This window comes from Dromaius novaehollandiae, chromosome 6, assembly GCF_036370855.1.
Source record: "Dromaius novaehollandiae isolate bDroNov1 chromosome 6, bDroNov1.hap1, whole genome shotgun sequence".
Taxonomy (NCBI): Eukaryota; Metazoa; Chordata; class Aves; order Casuariiformes; family Dromaiidae; genus Dromaius; species Dromaius novaehollandiae.
In genome coordinates this window covers 28,808,380-28,829,448 of record NC_088103.1, presented here as the reverse complement: position 1 = coordinate 28,829,448, position 21,069 = coordinate 28,808,380, and the positions used below count along the sequence as shown (strand labels likewise).

At 40.8% G+C, this 21,069-nt stretch overlaps 1 protein-coding gene across 5 annotated transcripts in view; it reads left to right on the top strand.

The window, feature by feature from the left end:
- Nucleotides 1–1,326: 1,326 nt before the first annotated feature.
- SLC16A12 (solute carrier family 16 member 12) overlaps nt 1,327–21,069 on the top strand; it is a 37,234-nt gene continuing 17,491 nt past the window's right edge. Inside the window, exons 1-2 of one of the 5 annotated variants that reach the window (XM_064514014.1) lie at nt 16,531–20,684; nt 20,807–21,006. The gene's annotated coding sequence lies outside the window, so the exon portion shown is untranslated. Of the gene's footprint in view, nt 1,663–2,048; nt 2,132–2,615; nt 3,936–16,530; nt 21,007–21,069 lie in introns of those variants that run through there. The other 4 variants (XM_064514015.1, XM_064514016.1, XM_064514017.1 and 1 more) reach the window with 4 other exon arrangements.

The window sequence follows — 21,069 nt, the reverse complement described above, 5'->3', positions numbered from 1 at the left end:
ACTTACAATATCTGATGTGCTTTGTGTGTTTTTCTGTGGTGCTCTGACCACGTCCTTTGCGCACCACAAAGAAGAAAGTGTTACCTGTTGTTGACCCAGAGGTCAAAATGCCAGCAGCCAGCCTGAGTGATCGCTGTTGTTCTCATCATTGATGGGGGAATTGTCGTAGATTTCTATGATGGTGCTGATGAGACTTGCTGTAAGCTTAGAAATCTTTCAAAAATACCACAGAACTGTAAAAAGAGCAAAATCCAAATCTCACCAAGAAAGTGAGAGCTGCATTTTTTTCTCAATAAAAAGTTTTTGTTCCCCACACAATCTGTGGGGAAAATCTAGCCCTTTTCTCTACAGCTGCTGCAAGGTACCATGCAGCAATAAGGGAGTACTTGTATGCCACAGTCCCATTCAGAGTAGCCCCAAGACCTGGAAAGAGGAGTCCCTTTCTACCAAGAAACTGCCCAGAAGCAGCTCTGCTTACTCCAGCTGTGTGTACTTATGTACCCTGAGGGATTTTGAGCTTACCCTGGGAGAGCAGTCAGACACCTAACAGCCACCCTCTCCTTAGGCTCTGCTCGTGCTCTCCTGGGCGATTTGCACTTGCTGTTTATAGCAACACTCAAAGGCAGCAAGGTCCTGGGTACAAGACAGGAACCAGGCAGTCCTTGTCAGACAAGCATGTTTGGGGAGGGAAAGAAAAGGTCCTTCTTTATCTTTGTTCTTATAGAAAGTGTCACAGGATGTTTAATGTCCATTCTGAGCAAAGACCTGTTGTTTTCCAGATCTTGCCTGAAAACCCTTGCAGTATTCAACAGGCCACTTAGTTTATCTTTCTTGGATAAACAAAAGGCTGCTGGAATTTGAAACTTGTTCCAAGAGTCTAGGGTCCAAAGCCTGCTCAAATTCATGTGAGTCCTTCCCCTGGTCTGGGGTTTTGAGCTGAGTTTAAACATTTTAGAACTAGTGAGCAATGGCAGCACGATTCCTGACTGTGTATGACATGCAGGACTGCTGTATGTGACAAGCGGTTATCTGCATACAAGAGTTTTGTTATTACTTCCAGTCTTAAATGTTTGTCTTTAGAAGAGCTTAAAAATACCTTCTGAAAATCCTGAGATCGCTCACCCAGAAATCCCGGTACAGGCTCTGCCCTCATGGGCAAAACCAGGTTAACGCGATGAAATTGCCCTTGCCACTGTTGAAAGGCCTTTGCCCAAGGAGGGGTCCCGGTCCAGCGCGGAGGACGCCTGGAGCGTCCACCCAGGCCCAGCCGCAGCAGGGAAACCTGCGGCCGGGACAGAGCCGGAGAAGGTAAGCGGCCTCTGCAGGGGGAGCTGGTGGGTTTTTGCCACAGCCAGCCGGCGTGGTGAGATGTTAACGCGGCCGGGGCAGCTCCTGGGCGTTTTCAAACTCATTTACGGAGTGAGATAAAACCGCAGCGTTCAGCTGCTCCCCCCGAGCCCCCCCGGTGGCGGGCACAGGAGGTGTCCGGCGTGTGGGGCGACTGGCGACCTGCAGCCTCCGCTGCCGGGCGGGGAGGGGGCGAGCACCGGGGCGGCCGCTGCCTCCCCCAGCGGGTGCCCGGCCCCCGCCGCGCTGCGCCGGGCTCCCTGCTGCTCCGCTCCGCTCCGCGGCGCCGGGACCCGCGGGAACTGGCGCCCGCAGGTGGGTGCGCGGGGGGGGGAGGGGTGCGCGTGTGTGCCGGGGGCTCCGCGGGCGGTGCGCGAGGGGGGGGGGAGGGGTGCGCGTGTGTGCCGGGGGCTCCGCGGGGGGTGGGGGGAGGGGTGCGCGTGTGTGCCGGGGGCTCCGCGGGCGGTGCGCGAGGGGGGGGGGAGGGGTGCGCGTGTGTGCCGGGGGCTCCGCGGGGGGTGGGGGGAGGGGTGCGCGTGTGTGCCGGGGGCTCCGCGGGCGGTGCGCGGGGGGGGAGGGGTGCGCGTGTGTGCCGGGGGCTCCGCGGGCGGTGCGCGGGGGGGGAGGGGTGCGCGTGTGTGCCGGGGGCTCCGCGGGCGGTGCACGGGGGGGGGGGGGCGCAGCCAGCCCCGTCCTCTGCGGCCGCGGTTTGCGGCGCTGCGGCGGCGTTTCGGCTGAGATCTTCCGCGCGGTCCCTGTGTCGCGGACTCTAGAGTTGCGAAGGGTAAGAAGAAGAGTGCGTAAACTACGTTATTGAGAAACTGCGTATATAAGCTGTTGTTTAAACAAGATGCCAGTCGGCCAGCTAAGGAAAAAAAGCAGTTTCAAGTTCCTAGATGGCACCGGAGAACTTAATTCTCTCTTCCCTGTTCCGTCAGCGGGAAGCACGTACCTGTTGCAGGTCGGTTACGCGGTGCCCAAGGTGGAAGGGCGAGGCTTTGCTCTGCAGGCGATGCGCTCGCGCCCGCGCTCACGGCCGTTGCCGCGGTGGGCTGCTGGGCTGCCTGTCCCCACGGCAGCTCCGAGAGCTCGCGGTGGCCGTTCGACAACGGGCTGGAAGGTCTGCGCTCTTCTGCAGAAACAGTAAGCTGTGCAGACCGCAGCGATCCCAGTCCCAGATGTCACTGATTCTTCTTCTGGGATGTGTATGTAATTCGTATGCAGGAGAGCACGTAGTCCCTTGCAGGGCTTAACCAGGTGTGAAATAACGTGCTTAGGCACGTGCCTAACCACCACCGGACCTTATGGGAAACGTGCTCCCAGACAGGCTGACACGGTTCAGGGAGCTGTTTGGTGGGAAAAAAACTGCCAGAAGATGCAGCAAGTATTATCCTTATTTTGAACTTTCAGACTAATTTGCCACTCATTTATTTTAAGTGTTCTGTTTAATATCTCTCAGTGTAAGTTGTTAATTTGTGGTGAATTTGGGTTTCTGAGATAGATAGCCTTGTGATGGAGTTGATTTCATTAAGTTAACAAGCTAGCTGGGTAGCTGAGTCTGTTTGTTGTTGTAAGCCTGCTCCTGCAGAGGCAATGAAGAAACATTTCCGTTAGTGCTGGGAAATTCAAGGATAACACGAAGCTTAATGAAGTGCAACAGGATTACATTTGCTCAGAGTGATTCTATTATGCCTTGGTTAGAGGTGTATTATTTCTCACTTCAGATCATTAACTGTAACAATCAGCTTTTCATACAAATTGTGTGTAGTTATGTATCACTCATTATTTTGTGCGTTTTGGGGGTTTGGGGTTTTTTTGTTTTATATACTATTTTTCCGTTGCATTATATTTTATATATGTTTTTACAACAGTATAATAGCAGCTGCATTTTAATTGAAGGTTTTTCAGGACTTTCCTTCAGTGCTTCCATTTTAATGACTTTAAAATTCAATCATTAACTTTTGCTTTAAACTCAAGTTTGGAGGTGGCAATGAAAGAAATAATAGCAGCGTGCAACTTTATTTTACAAAGCTGTATCAAAACTGGCTTAGCTACTGGGAAGAAAGAGGAAACCTAAGAAACCTTTTTTCCCCAATTCGTTTATTCACTTCAACCATAATTTGTATTATACTCATTCAACTAGCAAGTGACTTAACTAAATAGGTTTCCTGACTGACAGAATTTGCTCAGTTGGTACTTGACTGCCACTGCGAGGGACGGGACTAGGAGACCCCCAGGGATCCATTCCAGATCTGTATTCCTGGGCCAGGATCCCACGGATTGGGCACAGGGGGGGAGATTTTTCAGATGCTTTGGTGCAAACACAATTGCTTTCTCAGGGAGAAATTTGGCATGCAGTTCTTTAGACGACCGTGCTTGCGTAAGCAGCCCCCTGCCACCCTCCGAGTTGTACTAGTACAGCCATTTGTGGGACTGTGGTGAACTGCATCAGGGAGCTGAAACAGGTTCAGGAGAGCCTTTTCTTCTTTGGTTATTGATTACTTTTATTTCTGATTCGTTGTACTCTGTGGTCCTGCAAACGGCTGCCAGTGGCGCAGGAGGAGGGAGCAGGAGGCAGGGAGCAGGAGGTAAGAGCCGCTTCTGTGGGCGTTGCTGCTGCTGAAAGCACTGCTTATCAAACTGTGGCTTGTAGTAGATGCAGTTATGGTTGTTGCTTGAAAAATGTTCTTGAAAGCCCAGATATCTTAATGTAATTGCTAGCATGCAGTTAGCTGATCGTATACCGAAAGAACTGGTTCTGTATTTTTACAGATGCAGTTCTGAGTGTTCACCTAATGAAGTTATGTCACCGATGTCTACCTGTGTGTTTGTATAACTTCAGGAGATATTTTCTGTACTGTTCTCCATTGCAGCATAAGGGTTTTAGAAGCCTTTTTTTCCTGGAAGATAAAACTAGGCATCATTAGGAAATGAATGTTGTTAATCAGATTATATTCTGCTAGATAGATGGATGCCTAAAATTCTAAGAGAGATTATTAATTGCTTTTCTAAAAACACCTCGAAGAGTGTTTCAACCTAGAGAGTAAAATTATCACTTGCACGCAATTCATTCTCTTTTGCATGTGCATATTACGTTAACTGTACTTTGAATGTAGCATAGACCTGCTGTGAAATTCTGAAAGGCAGAATTGATTATGGAAATAGCATTGTTTTAATTCATACAGTGAGACTGAGAAGTCAGCGGAGCATGAGTTTTCTGTAATGTGGTATAACTGCTTTGAGTCTGGAAATCACTGTAACTTTTGCTTTTGCATATTGTTTTAGGACTTGTTCTCATTCTTACTTGTATGCACCTTGTTTCTGTGTCATGATCCCATCGCGGCCACTCAGAAAGCACTTGCACCACATCAACTTCTTTTGTGTAGTATGTGTGTGTATTAAGAGAATGCTGGTACACTTTATTGTTCATGGAAGTTGAGGGAGTAATTAATTGCTATTATAGTCTTTATTGAACAGAGAAAAAAATAAGAGTTTTTCCTTCTAACATAAAATAAAGAACTGCATTACAGTTGAGAAAAATGTTGTCCTTACTGCTTGTGCCAGGGTGGGTCACTACAATTGCAGTTTGGATTGTCTTCTGATAGTCTCATGTAGATTTTAAAAAGCAGTGTGCATATCTTCGTTTTCACTGTTCTTTCTAAGAGAAAAAGTTTCTTACCAACAATTTTATGAAAACCAAATACATCTTTCATACACCACATTGTTTGCCTGTGTTAATTGACATATATTGATGTGGCTGTGGACTGTAAAACGGCAAGGTACAGCTTGCCTGCAGGCAGTAGGCTCCCAAGCCCTGATATGCTGAAACTTGGAAAGATGTAATCCTTTCAAAGCAAAACCCAAGACATCCAGGCTAATCACTACTTTTTTCTTCTCTGAAAATGTAGGTGTTTCCTATTTGGCTTATCAAACTTCAAAGATAGTTTTGTTTTCTTCCCTGGAAGCTGTCTGTACTTGCTAGCATGTGGTAAGTCAAAGAGCTGTTGCCCCTAGGACTGCAAAACAATTCAGATGGTCTGGATGAAGATGTCCAGATGGAGACTCCCTTTTTCTGAAATTTTCTCTTTGGTCTTAGGCTTGTAGGGTGTTGGGTATAACTACATGCAGGGAAAAGCTGTGATCTTGCACATTTCTCTACCTTTCTGATAGCACAGAGCCCTAGTTAGGATCTTGAATAAAATTCTGTAATCTGTGCACAGCCTTTATGTTCCTCCCATTTTACTATATACTCAGGTCAGCCTTAAGCAAGGATGGTGGCCATTTCCTGCTGAATTGAACAGGCTCATGCAGTTTTGCATCTGGAATACAGGCATGAATTACCAACCTATGAAATGGCAGCTCTGTTTTCTTGTGTTCTCATTTGGCTCACCTGGGAGTCACAGAGACCTTTTTTCAGGAGCCATGCACCAAGTACAAAGTTTTTGGATTTAAGGTCCTTCATCTTTCCACTTTGGGAGGAAGCATTCTCAGTTTTGAGTTCTGGAGGGAGGGGTGAGTGCTGCATGTTCAGCTCTTAGGCATGGTGCTAGATACCGGTGGTAGTACAGATCCAGATATGTTTAATGGCATCCTGCAGAATCCAGTTGTAGCCAGGAGGCACAAACAGTATCTTTCCCTTCACTGTAAAGACAAAATACGTCACTTTGTCCTTGCAAAATTATAACCTTTGCAGGCACCAGAGGCAATAGATCATCACTTTGACAGCAAGATAACTTACTGAGTAGTAAGATGAGCAAGTTTGTGACAGACCTCTTCCCCAGTGTCTGTGACAGCTCAGGATTGTGGAGCTGCCTTAAGGGAATGAGATAATATATTTTATTAGTGAGTTGGAAGGCATGTACTCATTGGTAAAGTCTATCAGTTACTTTGTATACAGTCTAAAAACCATTGAAAAGTTGTTTTTCAGCTATAATTCACTGTGATGGAAGCCCAGCTTGTCTACAAATCAGTTTGTTCTTCCTTTCTCTTCCTTGGAACTTGCACTGCTTTATTTTTTTCATTTTTTTATATACACATATCTACACACATGCACACATTTATGTATGTTATTTATATATTTATATAATTTTTATAAAGCAGTGCTTTTTTTCCTTTTATGTATCATATTTATTAGTTTCTGCTTGCTTCATTTGGTGGGATAATGAGCTGAGATGGCAGTAAATGAAGCAGTCTATAGTGTTTGCTTTTATTCAATGTTACCTGTTTTTACTGCAGGATTTTTGGATTTACTCTTTTTCTCCTTTTTGAATATTTTATTATGAGATCATTTGATTGGCTTTGGTATGAATGCTGTCTTAGGGTGTTATGTAAATGACAGACAAATGGAGAGATATACATAGCAACTGTCTTTTTTTGTGTATTGTATGTCTGGTATATGTTACAGACATATCTCCGTATTTATATGCTCCAGGAAGCAGATTTACAAGTCGATACAAAGTGTAAGCTCAGGTAAGTCCATTTAATTCAATAGAGATTAAAAAATATTGTAAAAGCAATGCATCTGAGATAAATTGGACTCTTAGAAAACTCTTTTGAGTATTAAACACTATTTTCATTAACTGTGCTGCTTATCACCATCTATGAGGTTACTGTGAAATACTGTTCTTGAATGCTTTTTGAATGGTAAGTACAATAGTTGCTGCCAGAGGATCATCATGACAGTGTCCATAAATAATGGTAATGCGCAGCCTTAGGCCATTTGTGGATATTTAATTAGAATGTACATTATTATTGTTTTAACTCACTGTTACATCCTTCCCTCTCCAACAAGTTGTGTGTCTGATCTAAGAGGGATTTGGAATTACAAATTTTCTCTTTGCTAGATGAAAGCTGGCCTGTGCTTGTCAAAAGAAATGTCTCTTCTGGTCTTGACACTTGGTGGTACCATGAAAATGATATTCACAGCTTGCCAGGAGACATGGCCAAACTTCCGGGGTTCCTCAGCTGTCTCGATTTTCCAGTGTCCTTGGGAGTTTACCTACACACAACATTTATACTCCGTTTCTTCTGGAGTAACAGTGTATCTAATGTTTTTAAGCTTCTCTTGAATTCATTTCAAGCATTAGATAAGAATGCAGATGAAAATATGATAAAAGAGAAATTTCAGTTCTTGATAACAAAGTTCCAGAAAGGAAACAAATAGAAGAAGAAAACACTGTCTTAGTGTAGTTCAAAAACAAAGGGTCTTTCCCAGCTGTTGCGTGGCGTCTTAAAGGCAAGTTTAGGGGACAAAAACTGAGAAGATATTTCAGCTAGCAGCCACTTAACTCCAGCATGCTCTTGTCTGAATAGGACCTGAAAGTAGTTTTGAAGCTGGGAATTTAACTTTCCTCATGCTCGGTAGGACAGTGCTGAGTTCTCTCTCGCTCCCTTTGTTCACGATGGAAACACTCCCCCGTCTTTCACTCCCCCGCCCCCAAAGCTTGCTTCCTTCCTGCAGTTTCTGGATTTGGACCAATATGGATGTGATGACTCACAGTTCCCAGATGTGAAATGCAAATGTGGGAAGTGGGATCTTTCCCCTACCTCCCTAGAGGTTTTTTGGAGACTATGGTGCTGTTGAGTTTCTTAATTAGTGTGTCCCTCCTGACTCAAATGGTTTTCCTGCTGGCCACAGCATTTTTGGGACCGTCACAGTGTTTAATAAGTCATGTATTAGAAAACTCATTGTACACACCTCTTAAATCTGTTTGGCTTTGAGAGCTGCTTGAACACCACGCAACTCTTAATAAAGTCAAACGACTTAGGCAAATTATATTTTCCTCCTCCTTTGGTCCATTTTAGGGCTTATCTCCTCAAGTTGTTGTGTTTGACAAGATTGGAGGTCCTTTGACAGAGGTGCTTGTTCAGGCAACCTGTTGGTGCACAGCATTTAGAAGTTTGTAGGATGGTACTGTGGGCTGCTTGTCTGTGGTCTGTATCCCAGCTCCACTCTGACCTAATTTGACAATACTGTGATGGACTATGTGATTCCATGTGAGATCACATGCATTACTCATATGCTTTCCTCAAGGTGCATGGGTATTTGAATTGGTCATTCCTTGGCTTTGCATTTGTTCCTCTCCTTCAGAAGCCTCCGAAATCAGCTCGACAAGCTCATCACCTTTACTTGCCCATAAAAGTTATTAGAAGAATAGGGAAGAGAAGAGTTGAAATAAAAAGAAAACTTCTCAAAGCCAAAATGGTTTCCCTTTCAATGCATGTGTCATCTTCACCTTTCTGTCACTCTTGATGCTGCATCCAGTGTCTCAGCTATTTAGACTGAAACTTCCTGGGCCAGGGACCTCATACTGAGCCTTGTCTGAACAGGCCTGGCTCACTGTTGATGTTCAATAAATAATTGGTCTTAAAATTCAGTGTGGTACTGAATTTGGTGGGGGCATGGGTACTATCTTTTTCATCATAGGGACTAACTTTGGAGTTTGCAGCCTGATGTTCCGAGTGGCATTCAAGGAATTGATTTGATGTGATGTTCCAGTTTGATCGTGTTGATTTCTTTATACTTCTCCTCACCATTAGAAGCAACATTTTGTTTTGTAAGGAACATTGCATTTCTGGTAGCCCACACGTTAAAGTGTTCTGCTTTTCCAGAAGACATCTTAGCAGGGTGGATAGCAAACACCTTGCGTCTCTTCTCACTGTGATTGCTCTGTGCTGCAACATGTGCCTGGAGAATTTTCTCGCTATTAAGTGCATCTCTTGGCCACCCTGCTTTGCTGCAAATCCCTCCTTAAATTACACTTCCTTCCATGAAGGTTTTAAAGCTATGCTATCTGATCTGCTTAATCTAACAGGCAGTACTTCTTCTGGATAAAGGTGACAGGCTTTTGGGCAGCTTCTCTATAATGAGTCCTCTATTGTTGACTCCTTTTTTTCTCTCATTGCTGAACTTCTGAAATAGTGCTTCTTTATTTAAATAGTCCGAATGCTCCTTGGGGCAAACTACACCATATACAGCTATACCATGATGATAGCAATAGCAAATCTGACAAAGAGAGGTGCATCAAATTTTTTTTTTTTTTTTTTGAAGGTGTTTTTAAAAAAAGTCTTCCTGTGGGCAGAGAGAGCATTGAAATGGAAATCAGTTGAGGAAAGAACAATCAGCTGAGAACAGCAGCCCTTCATCTCATGAAGGGACTGAATTAATACAAAAGAACAGGTAATCCCTCCACTTGAGAGATGTCAGTGCTGTGTTCCAGTAATATCTAAAGTTTTTTGTATGATAGTTGTTTTCATTGTTGAATGGGGACTTAATATTTTGTGTTTCCTCATTAAAAACAGTTCGGTCTGTTTCTCTGTGTCTGATAGTTGGGTCACTTCTAAGACAAAATACTTAATTTAGGAAATGCAGCTGCCATGAAATACAATTTGAAGACAGCAGAAACTGACATCAGATGGAGAATGTACTGAATGCAGCGTCGCAGCTGATACTGAAGGCCCTCAAAGTCACAGCAAAAATATGCAATTTGTGTAATTATGTACTGAAGGACCTGGCTTCCACCCTAAAAATGTGAAAATCTCGGCAGTCAAAACAGAATGTAATTGGAGAACAATTACATTGGTTAAGTTTGGTTTTCATTTTTGTAAATTGACATGTGGCTGAGATGTGAATTGGCAGGACAACAAAGTTTCCTACCGGAGACACCACTGTGCACACCAGCCAGAGCCTGCTTCCTGCAGGAGCAGACACTGGATTCTCATACCATATTCTTTAATTCAGCGGTGCACAGCATGGATCTCGAGCTCTGAACAATCGCCATTCGGTTTGCTTAGGGATCCAGATGCAGAGTATATATGGCAGTAGAGCATGGCAGTGCAAGAGAAAACCAGAAATTTAGGATGAAGCCAGTGTTTCACCTTTTTTTGTTTGTGGTCAGAGTTCATTCTATTAGTGTCCATTTAATTTAGCCTCAGGGAATAGCAAGTTGAAAAGAATAAATAGATTTGTCCCACACAGCTAGTTTATTCTTAATGAAGTTAATGGAGTGGAGAGTAATCTTACAGGTCTTCCGGGAGCTGAAACCCGCACCATGTAATGCTGTCTTTTGCTTATAGCGCACACTGGATAGAAACAGCCCACCCATGACTGATGTTAAAATGAAGCTGGTCAGAGTTGCCAAGTTCTGACTGTGTGCCAAAAAGGATGGATTAATTAAATACTTTGAATGAGAGCTCTTGCATGGCCATCTCGGACACTTCAGCAGATGCATATTGCAGAGGGACCCTTTTAGTGGGTAACTTTATGCTTTATTTGTATCTAGACGAGGAAGTAAATCTTGGGAGACACTTGTTAAAAAAAAAAAAAAAAAAAAACCCAAAACCTGGTACATATAGCTACTCTTCAGACAGACTCCTTGAAAATTAAAGTAGTTTTGTTGTTTCTAGAGAATATAATGCACATGTAAAGGATGTTGACAATGTATCGAAACCTCCCGGCAGGGAAGGACTATGCAGTTTGTACTGCAGAACTACATAAAAATGGGATGGGAAAAAAAAAAAGGAAGAAAAATGTTAATGTAGTGACAAGCAGGATAATGTGTGAAATAAGTGGGATGTGTTTTAGGGTGATTGTGCAGGAGAAAAAGGAGATCAGCTGACACTTGAGGACTGATTTAAAAAAAGCTTTTTCTTTTTCCCTTCAGGTGAATTTGGAAGTTTCTAATCTTTTAAAGTTTATGAAGTACAAACTGACATAACGTGAAATGCCTACTCCAGAAGAAAAGTGACCTAAAGATGCAGGATTTGAAGCATGTCAGCTGAGGAGTAATTTGTTCAGAAAGAACATTCATAGGCAGAATATACTAGCAATGTTTTTCCATGTATGGGTGTTACTTGAGAAGGACTCTTTTTGCAGCTGGGAGAACTTTTAGCTGAGAACAAGATATTAATTGAATTTGCCCTTTAATTTTTGTTCATCAGTTTTGACAAGGAGATTTAAGATTATCATTTCATTAACGTGGTGTTTATGAACTCAAGGGTGAACCAACTGTTCTCTGTAACATCTGTTCTTTCAGATACTCCAGGTTATTCTTTCAGGTAGTTCAGAAGATGCAGTTTAAATAATTTAATGTTCTTATAAAAATTTATCTCTGAGATAGGACTTATTTCCATTATAAGTAGAAGCAGTTCTTGAAAAAAATCACTCTTTCAGAGAAAATCTTAATTTCATCTGAGAGAAATTTTAAGGAATTCATCCTCTGTATATCAAGATAAACATTTTTTTTGGCAAAATCATTCTTGAGTTGCTTTTGTTTCTCTTGTCATTCCATATAATAAGCTGTTTAAAATGTAACTGATCCTACTACAAGGATTATTGATAAGGGGATCTAGTTAAAGGACAATTATAAGGTTGGCTAGAATAACAGGATAAGAGGATAGCTGTTGAGTCCTTCTATTGAGGTTTTTTTGGTTCCTGAGTTGAGATGCATGTGATGAAACTGCGACCAGATGATACTCATGTGACTGTCCAATCTGAATAGCTAGCAGTTGCTCTCTTCACAACTGCTCCTTGGCCATTAGCGTCAAGAAGGAAGATGACATAGTGGATCTAGGACTTTTTTTTTTTTTTTAACGTTGTCATAATTCCTGTAGGAGTACAGCACCAGGCTGAAAGCTGATACTTGTTTCTACTATTTTTTTCTCAACTTTTTAGTCAAGTATTTGTTTTTGTAAACTTTCTAATACAGTCAATTCTGAATAGTGGTTCAAGATGCTATGATAAGTGGTCTGCGGTTGGTCTGTAGGACATACTAAGTAGTAGAATTGGCATCATTTGCTTCTGAAGTGTTTCCATTTGAGAGTTTGCTGATAGGATGTTTGGATGTTTTATGAGGGTTTTGGCAGGCAGAGCTGGCTCTGTGATTCTAAATGCTCCACCGCACCCATCCGCTCTCATTAGAAGGGCTGAGTTTAGCAGAGGGAAGAGATGGAACATTTTGATCAGTTCATTTATGACTGGTTCTATAGGCATTTTTCTTACATTTCACTTATCAAAACAAAACATCATTTAGGAAGACATGGCTTTTAACCTAAAATTGAGAAACTGTATTTCTGGGCTGCAGTAAGCATTAGCAGCAGTACAACCTGTAAGTAGCATAGAAAGTTCCTGCAAATGATGTAATCAAGCAGCTGCACCAAAATTCACTTTGCGGTGGGAACTTCAGAGGCACTTTTCACAAAGCTTTAAAAACTTTTAAATAAGCTGTTTAGCAGGGATCTTGTTGAAATGCGGATGCTCAGTGAGGCAGAATGGAAGACTGAACATGAAGAATGTGCTGATCTGCTCAGGACATGTCAGTTGTTCTTTAACTTTGCATGTAGTTTACTTTGTGTGTTATTTCAGCAAGACAAACTGTGAGCAGATGCATGTTTTCACCATGTCTATGCAGTCAAATAGGTTCTTGCTGGTCAGAGATTTTTTTTTTTTTAATGGCAAACAAAGTTTTTTCCCTTGACCTCCATTTGTTTCTTTGTCTTTCATTTTAGGATTTGATGTTACCTTCCCAGCTTACTAGCAGATATGCTAGCATGCTGGGAAGCATTTCTCTCTTGTTATTTTCTGAAGCTTTCCTCTCTCTTTTAAAAGATATATGTAGAGGACAACAGGACATGTGTTGCAATTTTATCCTTCAGGCAGATATGATTCTGACCAGCCCTAGACTGGTTAGAGAATTTAGAGTTTCCTGATAATCTTACCAAAATAATTAACAATTGCTCAGAACTGGACTGTTTTATATAAATCATTTCACCTGTTACTAAAATGCAGAGACATCTAGAGAGAGCAGTTCTGCCTTTATAATGTCAAATGTAGGTAGTGTGTGTGACAGAAGGAGAAAAATATTAGTGTTAGAGAGAATTTTTAGGCAAATAGAATACAAATTACCCAGTTAGATTTGGCCAAGACATGAGAGCTAATACCACTATTCTCGTTACCTTTCATATGGTGTTTTTAATAAAATAAACAATTACAATCTTAGTTCTTTCTCCTTCAAAATATGGCACTTTAGAAGTTTTCTATAAACACATACATGTCTGCCTACTTTCTTGCACATTTTGTCATCTCTGACTTAGAAGAAAGACTGTCTGTATTACTGTTTCACATAGCCTCTAGGATTTTGTTCAGTTTTCCATACATTTATATTTGAGATTTAAACCTTGTTTCTCAGCACTGACCAACTTTCAGCCTGAGATGTTATCGCCACAAATATGGCAGCAGCTGTGTGGATCAAAATTGTCCATGTTGAGGATAGAAAAGTTACTGTTAGCTGACTTGTCTATCCCCTGTATCAGTGCATCTGCTCTCAATATTCTGTTTTCTCCAATCTTTAAATAGTGGCACTGATAATATTTTTAGCACTTTCTGATGGAACATGGTGACTGGAGAGACCCATGTTTCCGAACACCTGTCCTGCTAGTCACACCTGCTAATTCAGTTAGTGTATTGCTACCCATGCCTTCTCCTAAGAAATTTTCCTGCTATTACATTTAAATGCACGTGCAAGAAAAGATAATCATGTTCTTTCTGGTTGGTACCAATCTTGTGGTTGTTCATGTGCAGAGATACCCTACGACCTCTGCCATGCTTTCCTCTGTAGGTGAGGAGACAAGGTTGCTAGCCCCTGGCCAGTTTGGTGTGAGAGCAAGATCAGATGCTCTGTGTCAGTGCAGTCCTTCCTTCTGTATTAGACCCTTCAAGACGTCGCATGAAACCCTGGCTCTGTTGACATCCGTGGCAAAACTCCCAGTAGGGCCAAGACTCTGCCTTTCGTATCTGCAGTCCTAACGAGAGCTAGTGGAGATGACCATTTTGTCTGTGGTATGGAGTTGTACTGCAGCTAGTTCATCTACTCAGTAAAGCTAATTCTCTGAATTTTAACTCTCTCTAGGGAAGAACTTGTTTTTTAAATGACGTATGTCAGACCAGCGTATGTAGCATGTGTTGTCTCATGTGATTTGTGTTTAAAGGAAGCCTTATTAGCTTCAGTCATTCATACCAGGAAGGCAGTCTTATCTAGCCAGATTCTTTTCAGTATCACACCCAGACACCAGTCTAGACTCAGAGACAGGCGTGCTGAAATGTGACTCTCTTTGGTCGTCATATTTTATTAGAAAGTGTCGGAAACATCATCAGTGTCATTCTTTAAAGCTAGACTGGAAAAAACAGTAGTGATTCAGAACAGCAGAGTAAGTTTCCCTTATGCTGACGAGTCCTTTGATAGCTGGAGCTGTTGTGTTAAGGAGTGGTGATAACATGGACTACTTTTCAGCAAGTGGAGCCCCTCACCCTGAATCTGTAAAATGGGCATGTTTGGCTTATTAATGAAAGAGATATTTTTATTTCTGAGGAGCAGGAATTCAATAATGACCATCAGAAGAGGAGACAGGAGCTTATTAACACTGTCCAGGATGTGTGTAAGTGCACAATTTAAGTAGAAGAAGCTGGTTAAGTTACTACGTTAAGCAGGGTTGATGCTGCAAGTTGACGATGAGAGCCCCACTCCATTTAGATGAGTGATTTGAAGCATACGATGACTTTTTAATGTTCTAAAATATTTATTTAATATAATATTTATTTAAATGCTCACAACTACAGACTAGTGATTTAGAGATGAATGGGATTGTCACCAGTTCTGGTGAGTATTTTAGAAAACTTAATTCTAAGCATTTCAGCAGACTTTTTTTAATATGGAAAACAAATTACTCAAGGAATAGGCATTTTCTTCTAAACAGAAGGTGAGCCATTTGTTTAAACTCATGGAAAGCTGCTTTATGCTGAGTTACCCAGTATAAGCAGCATCATAGTAAAGTTAAAGCATTTGAAGTGCATGGAAAGATATCTTATTGTCAAAGTGTAAATGACTGATTCAGAGCTTTAAATACCTGTACGATATGTGTTTTGAAGCTAATTGAATGACACTCTGAAGTTCATATTATAGAGCCTTGAAGGACTGTATTTGAGTTACCAGTAGGTAATAATTATGGGGTCAAAGCTGGTGGAAGGAGGGCAGAAAGAGAACTGTTGAGATAAACTTTTGCCTTAGGAAACTTCAGTGCAATTCTTACTGACTTTAATGGGAGTCACATGAATGTAACTAAAGTAGGCATTTGCCTCACTATAGACATAATCAGGTGGGCTTTTAGCTTAATACAAAAACTCACAGAATATACAACAGGAAAAAAAACAGGACGTGTATTTTTAAGTTGAGTTGTTTCTACTCCGCTACCAGAGCAGAAGATGGATTGAAAGTCACTAGAACTGTCTCTAAAGCATTCAAGCAATACAGGCAAATATGCAAAAGTTGTATCAAATACTGCAAAAAACAAGCTCAGTATATGACAGCAAGTTATATTAAGGAAGTATAGTAAATAGCACTTAAATAAGATCAGCACTTCAACATTTAGCCAAAAAACCAAGCCTGTGCTCATCTGGGCAGAGAGGAATTTTTTGAAACAGAAGCTGATGCTATTTCCTGAGGATTGGTTAAAGCTGTTCATATAGTCCCCTGATACCTGTATGCTGATTATTTTTTTGTCTTCATACCTTTGGTGATAGATTGCTCTAAGCATGAAGTTAAATAGAAAAGCATTTACAAGACTGCGATGAGAGTATGACTTGTTTTAGCATTTCTGGGAGGCTTTGAGGCTTGGTTTAGGCCAGTAATGGCTTTTGAAAACACAGAGGAATTGAGTCCATTTTAAGTTTTTGGAATATGAAAAACTTTATATGTATTGAATGGATGTGTATTATATAATATATATATATTTGACTCTTTCACACACTTACTCGTGTTCATGCTGTACATGATACTGCCCTCAATCATAGTTAGGTGGTTTTATGTAGATTAGAAGTAGCTCATCAAAGTGTACCTTTATATATGTGTGTGTGTGTATATATATATGCACACATATACATTTATATATGGATTCCTACAAATCTCACTTGTATTTTATAGATGTTATATTTTACAGATTTGGCTGTATGGTTTCTGGCTTCTTTTCAAGATTCTTAATTAGAGGAGACCAAAAAACCTTGTTCATAATTTTTAATTTTGCACTTTTTTAATTATGTATTTTTAATATGCAGCGAACTACATAGTGAATGAGTGATATATTTACTCAGGTAAAAGAGTTTCAGACACTGTTTTGTGAAATGTGTTCATTATTAAGTACAACATTTTTACAATAGGGGTCATCACAGAGAGGTATTTTATAGCCTTATCAGTGCAATGACACACATGGACCTTCTTGTGCAGAGACTTATTCATTGGTATATACCTATGGCCATATTATTTTTGCTTTTCTTAGGGTAACTGTGATCTGTCCAGTTACTTCTGAAAAGTACCTAGCTCCATAAAGCAATATTCATCAGTACTTACTGTTGAAAGCCTGTTTCAAGAAACAGCAGGCTTGCTCTTTTTTTTTTTTCTCTCCTTAAACTCTTGTTTCTCCTGTATTTAGAGATTCTCTTCCATTATTGTTGGGAATTACAATGATCTATCATTTTATGTACAATAATTATATGTTATCATTTTTAGAAGGAAGAATTAATAGTGGCTTTGAAGTAGCAATAAGGTTATCACAATTTCACAAGGTTCATGGTTTCAGCTGTAAACCTCCTCAGGAAAATAATGGTCATGGTGACAGTTTGGTATCATATGGTGCATACTGTCCACTAGAATAGCACATGCAGCATTAAGTAGCCTAATAGATTTGTTTTGAATCATCAGCTTGTGTGAATGAAAGGAAATAGCCTGCCTTGCCTTTTCATGCCTGATTAGTTTTTGCAAACAAATCTTGCATATTGAAGGAAAAGAAAATGGACTGACGCGAACAGCAGCCCTAGAACATCAGATAAACAGAGGTAATCTTCTAGATAACTTGTTCTGTAGGTACAGAATTTGTTTTCTAAAAAGTTCTCTCTTTTCCCTTTAGAAAAGCAATTTTGTATGATTTGCATCTTGAAAACTAATGGTGAAAAGTATTTTTCCCTGTAAATTCTTATAAACCTGAGAGTGCTACTCAGGCTCTGTACACTTAAAGAACAGGAAAGGGACGTATCTTTGTTTAAAGTGCAGGTCCTTATTTTACTAAAACCCAGCCAGGAACCTCAGGGACATTATGAACCAAATGGCTTTTTCGTAACTGGAATAAGGCCCTTCCATAAAAAGGAAGGGCTGAAAGGGTGACAACTGCAAAAGAGCTCAAAATACAAGTATGTTTTCTGAAAGTGCATCACTGAGATTTCTAGGTGAGGGCATATCAGTTCCCCGTGGTCCTCCCTCTGGCTGCCCCTGCGTTTAGGAGGACATCAGAGCGGGTTGGCAGCTCTCCCGTGCTGCGGCGTGAGCTCAGGCTGTGCTGCCTCGCTGGGGCCGTGTGCTGGAACCGGGGTCCGTCCACGCGGGTTCCTTATCCGAGCTGAGGTGCGGGAGAGCTGGCGGCAATCACAGCTTTTGTGTGGCCGTTGGTACTTTTCTTTCAGGTCAGCGGGGGAAGTTGTGTGTCTGTTGTCGTCTTCAGTGTGCTTCTCTCTGTCCCCGCGGATTTGCAGTGTTGGTGCCTGGGCACTCATGGGGCGCTTGATAGCATCCTCCATTTCCCTTGAGGGACCAGGAGAGCATTTGCGTTGCATCTCCTTTGCTAGGTTGTCTCTGGCTAACCCGAGGAGAGATGGACGTTTGGATTGTTATCGCCAAAGCAGAATCTGGTGTACATCAATAAAAGTAGGGGAGAGTAATAGTTTTCACAGGCCGACCACAGGATGGTCTGAGAAAAAGCTCCCTGTTCCCACATGTTCCATGACAACTTTGTAGTGCTATTCTTTCTCATGGCAACATTTTCCTGAAGATGGAAAAATTAATATAGCAAGTGTGGGAAAATTGTCAGCTGAAAACCACTTTAAATAAAAAGCTTTTTCAGCATTTCCAAACAATTATGATCATATGTTAATATTTATTTAAGGATATAACGGGATGCTAATAAGTGCCTGATCCAGAGGAGTGCATTTATGATTCCTTGAACTAATAGGGATGACTCAGAAAATGACTGGAATATCACATACTTGAAAGTTCAAGCATAAATGAGAAATGTTTGACAAAATGATTAATCATCATTAATGATACCTTTAAAAATCAAAAGTAAAAATGTAATTGTAAATCAATAAACATATAAGTTATTCTTTTAAAAAAAAAGATCCTTCCACAACTCTTACCTACCCACCACGTCCTAGCTGCAGAATTTAGAAAAATGATTAGTATCTGAAAGAATTCTGACACTATCTTGGTCTCAACTAATAAACAGATACCTCACCAGCAACACATCGACACCAAAAGCGCCAAATGTCGTCGTAGAAGAGTCTTGTGTATTGTAGTCATTGGACAGTAGGGAGTGATCATTTCCTAATTTTAACTTATTCAGCTATTCTAACATATATAAAAGAGATTAAAGTTTTGGAGAGTAGCATATCCACATTTATCCAGGTATATTTTAAATGAAAAAACTGAAACCAAGGTGAAGCACTTGTTACAAACTGGCTAAATAAGCTTCTGGTTTAATAGTAATAGAATAGACAGCAATTAGAGGTTGGGTTTATTTTTTTTTATTATTTATTTGTTTATTTTGGTTTGAGTACAAGTCTCTAAATGAACTTTCAGATAAGTGGTTCTTTTTATTAACCATTTATAACGTCACTGCAGAAATATTGGATTTATGGAATCCTGAAGCTAAGTGTACTCTCTGCTTATCTAGATAGACATCATCTCAAAATTACTGGACCACAAAAGGAGAATTTTAGTGGGCCAGTCTAATGTGCTGTGATGTTCACCAGTCTCCTCAGAAAAGCATAAACTTTGGTTTTATCTAGAGATTGGATAGAGACATCTTTAAACAGAGAAGAAAGCTGATGTTACAGGGCAGCAACCTTGAGGTGCTTAATGGAGTTATTTTTATATAGGAATGTAGAGTTGGAAAGGACCTATTAGGTCATTTTTGAGTAAGTCAAAGTCATAATCATAGGATTCTTGATAAATAGCCTTTGGGGAAATCAAAACAAGCTGTTCTTTTTCAGTTAAATAGCTCACCCAGGGTGCTGAATGGAACCGCTCATTTCTTTATTGGAGAAAATACATTAGATTAGAAATAGCCTTTGAATCCCAAGAGCTGTACGGAATTAAAGAATTTACTTCCCGTGTGTTAAAGAACAACTTGGAATTTAGCTGGCTGCTAGACCGCTGACTATAATGCCTACCATGGTATGCAATTGCCAGAGAAATAAAGCAAAAGGGGGCTGAAAAAGTGATGTTTCCTAATAATCCAGTTGATAGAAGCTTCTGCAGCTGTCAGCATCTCCGGTGCTCTCGTCAGATACCAAATGTCCCATTTAAAGGTGAAAGCGTGAAGGTGTGCACTACTGTATTTGACCTATAAAAAATGACTTAAGGGGCTAGGCAAGCCTCTGAAGAGGACACTATTTAGTGGAGAAGAGACATCTTTGATAGCGTGGAGTTAAAGAAACCCATGACAAGACGGTAGTGATTTATTTCATGCTCCGTCAGTTTTTTGTCTTCCCTTTAATGTGCTACTTGATTTAAGCTCGCTTCTCTACTGAAGGTTTATATCATATAAAGTCCATCCTTGAGCCTTCAAGACCTCCTAAAGAAACTAACTCTTTCAAGACACAGTAAAGACTTAATTGCATACATGTCCTATGATCCACTGTCACATGGCACATACCATGTTTCTCTTTGTTCTCTAGCATCTGTTTTTTTTCTTTCCTCCTCCTTTCTCTCTCTCTTTTCTATACTTTGCTACTTATTCTGTCATTCTGTGCCCTTTTTGTTCTTTCCATGGTTATAGTTCTTTTCTTCTGTATCTTATTACATATTTGGCAGTTAGAGAAAAGGGAACAAAAAAGAAGAGAGATTTCAACAAGGAATTAATATGACTGAATGTAGGAAATGCCTACAAATAGTTAATGTTTGGTCAGAAAAATCTTAAGGACAAGAAAAGTGAGGAAGATAGTAAAACTGTTCTAGAGCTAGGTGAATAGGGTAAATGTAGTAAATATGTACAATTCCATTAGCCTTTCACTGTAACACTAATGAATTTTCTCCAGCTATGCTTAGGCTGCCTTATGCTTGTTCTTTGTGCATGAATCTTCTCAAAATGACTTTCAAAGCTGTGTATGTTCCTGTTCACAAGAAATGGAATTTGAATTCCTTCGTGTGAAGGAACCTGTTGCAGGAGTGTGCTCTGGCACTCTGAATACAGAGACTGTCAGAAGTTTCTCGGATCTAGCTCAACCCATCTTCACAGCAAAGGTAGCAAATGGCATGTACAGTTTATATATGTTTATGTATTTAAATCATACATTGATCCAGGAAGAAAATTATCTAAACTGTTCTCCTTATTCTTGTCTCATGCACGTTTCTCTATTTTTCAGGTAAAAATACATGTTGAATTCTTTGCTCATTTATTCTCTCAGTGCAGTGATTCTTCTTCGCTCCAGTGTTTCACGTCTTCACACTGTTGTGATATCATCATTGAATCAATTTTCTTAAAGAAGAAAATCTTTACAATGGAAGGACAGACAGACAAAGGGGCAGTTAGTGATTTATTGGCTGCGTGTCACGTTTTAAAAAGGTCAGTGGCTCATGTCCTCAGTGCAGCCCGGTTGCTACGCTGCAGTGGATTTCTGTGTCCCTT